The sequence below is a fragment of the Rhinolophus hipposideros genome, assembly GCF_964194185.1.
Source record: "Rhinolophus hipposideros genome assembly, chromosome: 16".
NCBI lineage: Eukaryota > Metazoa > Chordata > Mammalia > Chiroptera > Rhinolophidae > Rhinolophus > Rhinolophus hipposideros.
In genome coordinates this window covers 56,283,744-56,290,801 of record NC_138062.1, presented here as the reverse complement: position 1 = coordinate 56,290,801, position 7,058 = coordinate 56,283,744, and the positions used below count along the sequence as shown (strand labels likewise).

General features: G+C 40.4%; 1 protein-coding gene and 1 pseudogene across 2 annotated transcripts in view; both read right to left on the bottom strand.

The window, feature by feature from the left end:
* Positions 1–7,058, bottom strand: part of HNRNPM (heterogeneous nuclear ribonucleoprotein M) — a 154,539-nt gene that overhangs the window by 55,655 nt on the left and 91,826 nt on the right. The gene's annotated exons all lie outside the window — the stretch shown is intronic.
* Positions 568–888, bottom strand: LOC308509431 (thioredoxin-like; annotated as a pseudogene). The gene has a single exon. The product of its transcript is annotated as a thioredoxin-like (transcript).

The following is a 7,058-nucleotide window of genomic DNA, read 5'->3' as shown; positions in this document are numbered from 1 at the left end:
ATCTGGTGCAGAAAATGTACAAGATGAACCTGGCACAACCTGATAGACCAGAAAGCACGAGAGTTACCAAAGACATCACCTAGTAAGGTAGTGTCAGTGGAGGCCAAATGGAAGAAGCTTCCACTGGTCACAAATTGGATAATTTGGCTTCCAATAAAGATAATGATTGCAGATCAAAACACATCAAATGCTTAACTTTGTGCATTTGGGTTTTTTAATTTGTCTTAAAATAATGTCACAGTTACATAAAAGTTGCAGAAATAATGCACAAAGCTCCCATAAACCTTTTGTCCAGATTCCCCAATTATTAAGATTTGTGAATCCTTTGAGTATCAGGCACACACGGTGTCTCATTAACTCTTAATACTTCAGGGTATATTTATTTTTTTTAAAAGGCCACTTTTTATTTATTTGAAAAGCTATTCAAAGACACCAGTTTTAAAACCAGTAGAATATTTTATTCTCATTTATAATTAGGTGGCAGTTGAATATAAACTTTCTCCTTGATCTTTCCTTTTCGTAAAAAAAAAATTACGAGTCTTAAAGAGCTGATGGCTGGGTATGTTTTCAGAAAACATATTCATTGATGGTGGATTCAAGTTGTTCCTTATTAGCTCCAGAAAATTCACACACCTTTTGTCCATTTTCTAACAACGGGAAGGTGGGCATGCACTTGACTTCACACTATGAAGCAACATCCTGACAGCGACCTTCATGTACCTCAAGAAACACCACCTTGGAATCCTTTTCAGACAGGAAATGAAAGAAAGGCTTGATCATTTTGCAAGGCCCACACCACGTGGCTGAGAAGTCAACCACTACAAGTTTATCTTCTGCACTGTTCAAGTCTTCCTCAAAAGCATACTTGCTCTCGATCTGCTTCACCATTTTGGAGGCTGAGGTCTGGCGAGCGACCGCAAGAACAGATGGAGGTGGTGCAGAGCACTGGACTAAGCTTCCAGGACATATTTCTTAAGGATAAACACTCTTCCACATAATCGCAGTAACAACTTTCAAAATCAGGAAATTAGTATTACCATGTAATTCCCAACTCCCACTCATGGTTTCAATAAAGTCCTTTAAAGCTCCAGAATCCATCTCAGGATCACGTTGTATTTTTTCCCCCAGATTTTTTCTTTTATTGGGGGGAGGGGAACAGGACTTTATTGGGGAACAGTGTGTACTTCCAGGACTTTTTCCACATCAAGTTGTTGTCCTTTCTTTTAATCATAGTTGTGGAGGGCGCAGCTCAGTTCCAGGTCCAGTTGCCATTATTAGTTGCAGGGGGCGGAGCCCACCATCCCTTGCAGGTGGTTGTCTAACCAGCAACATTGTGGTTGAGAGCCCACTGGCCCATGTGGGAATAGAATCGGCAGCCTTCAGCATTAGGAGCACGGAGCTCCAACTGCCTGGCCGGCCCTCACATGTTATATTCTGCTGTCTAATTCAGTCTCCTCAGTCTAGAACAGTTCCTCAGTCTTTCCTTGTTGTTCATAACATTGATACTTTTGAAGATTATGGGCTAATCATTTTGTAGAAAGTCTCTCAACTGGTATTCGTGTAATATTTCCTTGTGATTTCTACATTTGGGACAGGAATCACAGGAGTGATGGTGAACTCAGTGCATGTATCAGGAGGTAGAAAACGTTGATTACTTCTGTCACCAATGATGCTAACCTGGTTGAACCTAAGTCTGCCAGGATTCTCCAGAGTGATTGAGAATGTTGCACTTGTAATAAGTGCTTTATGGGAAAGTACTTTGAAACTAATTAAATATCCTGTTTCTCAACAAACCTTTACCCACCAGATTCAATATCCATTGACGACACTTGCCTGAATCCATTTTTGTTGTTGCTGTCATTAGCTTCCACGAAGAGGGTTTTATTTTACAAGAATTCTGGAGAAGGGCGACTGCTGGTATTGGCTTAGTCAAATGATGATATAGGGTCTACGACTCAGATTCTTTTGGCCTTTTTCTCCTGGTAGCAAGATAGCTGCTGTGGCTCCAGGCATCACATCCTCAACTGCGGCAGGAAGAAAGCAGTAGTCCGGAGGCGTTATCCATGCCTGTCTCTTTTATCACATAATGGTTTTTCTAATTCCAACTTTGAGCACTTGCTTACTTACTGGCTCAGCAAGATGTTCCAGGTGGTGTTTTCTTGAATTTTTCCCTGCCCCAGCTCTGGAATCAACCATTTCTCCAAGGAGCACTGGTTTCATTTAGTGGGGAATGGTATTTAGAAACTAAGATCTGAGTGCTAGTGCTCATTGCTACCCTTGATGAGGTGAAAAAGGAGTTAATAAAAGTGAGCCCAAAGGGGGACAGCCCAGGCCTGCACCCCCTCCCCAGGAACCGCCCAGGCTCATCCCCTACAAATAAATCTAAGGTGTTCAAACACTTCTAAAAAGAGGAGATAAGACCTGAGTGGTTCTGACTGGTTCCTCACACATGCACTAACTGCTAAAACCTGTCATTACTTGAACTCTAGCCTCATTATAATACAATTAAAATGAAATGAACATTAAGGCTTGTCCCCCCCACCCACCCATGGGCTTTTCCGTATGCATTATGGGTAAGAGCATGAGCAGAAAGAGACTAGTTATATAACAAATATATGCCAATCAAATGACCTCAGAGGGATATCACATCTCCTGCTGTAGGTACACTTACATGCCCATTTCTATATAAGAAACCGTTAGCCTAGAGAACAGGGCGGACGCCTCCCTAAGACACTGCCATTAGTTTCCTACCTCTTGACTTTACTACAAACTTCTCGTCTTTTCACTTTTCTGTGCCTCATGAATTCCTTCACACTTTGCGAACCACCAGGAGTATCAAAAGACAATACAACCCTGATATCATTAATACTTGGTTTTCTCATCGTAATACACATGTATGTACCTACATACAGACATTTACTTATCATCAAAACCATGAATACACACCAATACCTCTAATTCTAATCCAGCATCGATTTAGCCCAGCCCCTTTACATGTTTCTAATTTCCTTCTCTGATTCTGAGAAACCTGGCTCCCATGATCCTCAGTGAATTTACTTATTTTTCCACCCCCACCCCACCCTGTGTGTAACCAAGCTCTTAGATATACTGGCCAAAGGATCAGCCCCAGATGTGCTGCCTCTAACCCTATTCCACTCCCATTGTGCACACTGGTTGAAAGCTGGGCCCCAACAAAGGGGCTCAATCCACGAATTTAACTAAAAATAATAATCATTACTTTTGAAGGCTACTTGGGAACCAACTCAAAATCTTGAAAACTACGACCTTTGAAAATGGACTAAGGAAAGAATTCAGTATTTATGTTGACCTATACAATCTGTGCCTCAGGGTAAGCGCATATGAGATCTGACAATTAAATTCCCGAGCTTTGTTGCACTGATGTTGCTAATCTTTTTTGATATCAGAGGGATTATTCATTATGAATTTGTAGTAACTGGTCAAAGAGTTAACCAAGTTTACTATTTGGAAGTGCTGAAAACACTGCGTGAAAAAAAGTTAGACGAAAACGACCTGAACTTTCCCCCAGCAATTCCTGGCTCTTGCATCACGACAATGCCCCAGCTCACGCGGCACTGTCTGTGAGGGAGTTTTTAGCCAGTAAACAAATAACTGTATTGGAACACCCTCCCTACTCACCTGATCTGGCCCCCAATGACTTCTTTCTTTACCCGAAGAGAAAGGAAATATTGAAAGGAAGACATTTTGATGACATTCAGGACATCAAGGGTAAAACGACGACAGTTCTGATGGCCATTCCAGAAAGAGTTCCCAAATTGCTTTGAAGGGTGGACTAGGCACTGGCGTCGGTGCATAGCTTCCCAAGGGGAGTACTTCGAAGGTGACCGTAGTGATATTCAGCAATGACATATGCAGCACTTTTTCTAGGATTTGTTCATGAACTCAATTGTCCGATGAGGGGAAATTTCTCTTTATAGATGTGTTCCAGAAGTAGATAAAGGTGGGATAGAATTTGAGTATACCAACTTTGCAACCCCTAATGGGTTACGAATCTAGGTAATGCTTTGCAGCAGCTCCTAAAACCAGGAATGAGAAACACACTGAAATCCACCTCGTAGTGTATATACACATCACCTATGAGATTTTCAACCCTAAATCTGATCAACCTCTAGACCCATTAATTTACAGGAAGTCCTGGGGACCAAGAGATATGTGAAATGACGCCATAGGTCTATTAAGGGAAAAAGCAGATTAGTGGTTGTTACCAGAGGCTGGCGGGGGCTAGGAAAAGGAGAGACTGTTAATGGGTACTGAGATTCTCTTTGGTGTAGAAGTTCTGGATTAGACAGTGAAGGTTGCACAACGTTGTGAATATACTAAATATCACCGAATGTACATTTTAATTTTATGTACATTTTTGAATTTTATGTTATGGGAATTTAATCTCAAATTTTTAAAAAGCAGAAAGACCCCCGAGGGAAGCCATCAGCAAAAGGACTTCAAATGACTCATTTCTTAAAAATAAAAATAAAAGGCAAGAAAAGAGATCAAAGGAGGGGGGTCTACAGCTTAAAAAAAAAACTGAAGAGACACGTACAACCACTTGAACAAGTGTACTGTGTTTGGGTACCGATTCAAACAAATAAAAATAATTTAAAAAGAGAACTGACTCTGGGTGCTGAACACACAATGTGAGAAATAGATAATGTATGACAGAATTGTACTCCTGAAATCTATGTAACTTTGCTAATGATTGTCACCCCAATAAACTTTAGTTTAAAAAAAAAAACACCTGAACAAAAGTAGTATAAGACTTGTACACTGAAAAATCACAAAAAAACTGCCAAGAGAAATCAAATATCTAAATAAGTTGAGATACAATGTAAAAAAAAAAGTTTAAGACAACCAGGGAGACACTGGCTAGACATGTGATGATATTAAGGAATTACAGTCCATTTATTTAGGTGTGATAATAGCAGTGAAGTTATGTTACCAAAAACAGTCTTCGTATTTTAGAGATACAGACTGAAAAGTTTCTAGCTCGGATTTGCCACCGGGAGGGAAATAAGATGAAACAAATTGGTTCAAGTTGGGTGGCGGCATATAGGGGTTCATTCGATGTAAGAAACTTCCGAACCTATAGAGAATTTTTCGAGTTTATTTGAGCCGGGGAACAAGATCTCAAATGCTCGGAAGAATACATTTTGGTTTCTTTTATGCATTTGAGATTAAGGAGGGAATGTAAGGAAGATTACACAGAGGTGGGAGTTAGCAAGGTGAGGGTCGGATTATAGGATAGTTATTTGCTCTCTTGAGGGTGCTTATGTCTTAGAACAGGGGTGTCCAAACTGCGGCCTGCGGGCCAACTGCAGCCTGCGGTCCATTTTTAATTGGCCCACAGCAAATTCCCAAAATATATTTAGTTTACTTAAATAAACCAGGTGAGGCAATATGTACTTCACCTCGAGTGAGTGGCCCGGCAGTTTGTGTATTTTACCGCATATGGCCCTTGGTGAAAAACATTGAAAAAAGTTTGGACACCCCTGTCTTAGAAGGAGGGGTCTGAAAGGGTGGTTCACACATTAGAAAGACGGGTCTAAAAAAAGGCATTTCAAAGGTGTGTTACCCAAGGTGCCCAAGAACAATGGACAGGGCTTGCTTACGGCAAAAAAGATAAGTTTTGCTAAAAATGTTATATGCCTGGGGTGGGACCATCCACCATGACCTGCCCAATTCAGAATTTATGATCAGATCACCCTTGAGGTTACTTTCCATAGAATCCCTTTTCCATCTATAGGTTCATTAGACTATTCTCCCAACTTTAGAGTGTCTAAACTTTTCCATTAAAAAAAATTCAAAAACATTTAAAAGTTTTGGTATACTTCTTAGCAGTCTTTTATCTGGGTATTTTCTCCAATTGTTAGGACTTTCTGGCACATAGTAAGCCCTCAAAAAACACTGGAAGAAGCCCCTTAGCTTAGTGGTTATGAATATAGCTCTGGGGTGGAAATTTGCTTCTTACTAACTGTGGGACCCTGAGTGAGTCAATGACTTCTGTTTCCCATCTATAAATTGGGATGGTAAATTATGCCCACCTCCTAGAGTTGATGTAAATATTAGATAAATTATGACACGTAAAAGACTTATTTTTTTTTCCTTTTTATTTTTATTATTAGTTTCAGGTAAAATACTTATTTTTTTGTGTAACCACGTTCTTTTATGTGTCATAATTTATTTAGGTTAACAGTTCCTCAAAAAATTAAACACACAATTACCATGTGATCCAGCAGTTCCACTTCTCAGTATCTACCCAAAAGAATTGAAAGCAGAAACTCCAACAGACATTGGCACACACATGGTCATTCCAGCATTATTCACAGTAGCCAAAAGGTGGAAGCAACCCAAGTGTCTATTGACAGATGAGGGATAAACAAAATGTGGTCCATCCAGACAATGGAATAGTATTCTGCTTTAGAAAAAGACATCCTGACACCAGCTACAGCATGGATGGGCTCTGAGGACATGATGCTCAGTGAAATAAGCCAGTCACAAAAGGACAACTATTGTGTGATTCCCTTATATGAGGTCTCCGGAGGAGTCAAATTTGTGGACAAAAAGGAGGTTCTAACTTGCTGGGTTATCTGATCATAAATCCCTAACTGGGCAGATCAGGGAGGGCAGTCAGGCCCGAAGCAGGTAACTTGTTAGTAAAATGTTTACCTTTGCCTTAAGCCAGCATCTGGGCTAGCACACTTTTGAAATGCCCCCTTTCAGACCTCTCCTAAAACATGCAAGAGAGCACATCATCTTAACTATCCTGTAATCCAACCACTGTTACTTGTTTCCACCTTCATATAATCTTCTGTTCCCTCTTTAATCTCAGATGAACAAAATGCTGCAAACTGTTCTTTTCCAAAGCATTTTTCTCAATCTGTTGAGATCTGGCTTCCAGGTGTATCCTGTCTGGCTCAAACAAATTTTTATGAAAATTCTCTACAGGTTTGTTCTTACATTGACAAATTCAGAGACAGACAGTAGATAGTGGGGGCCAGGGGCTGGGGGAGAGGGATGAGCAGTTA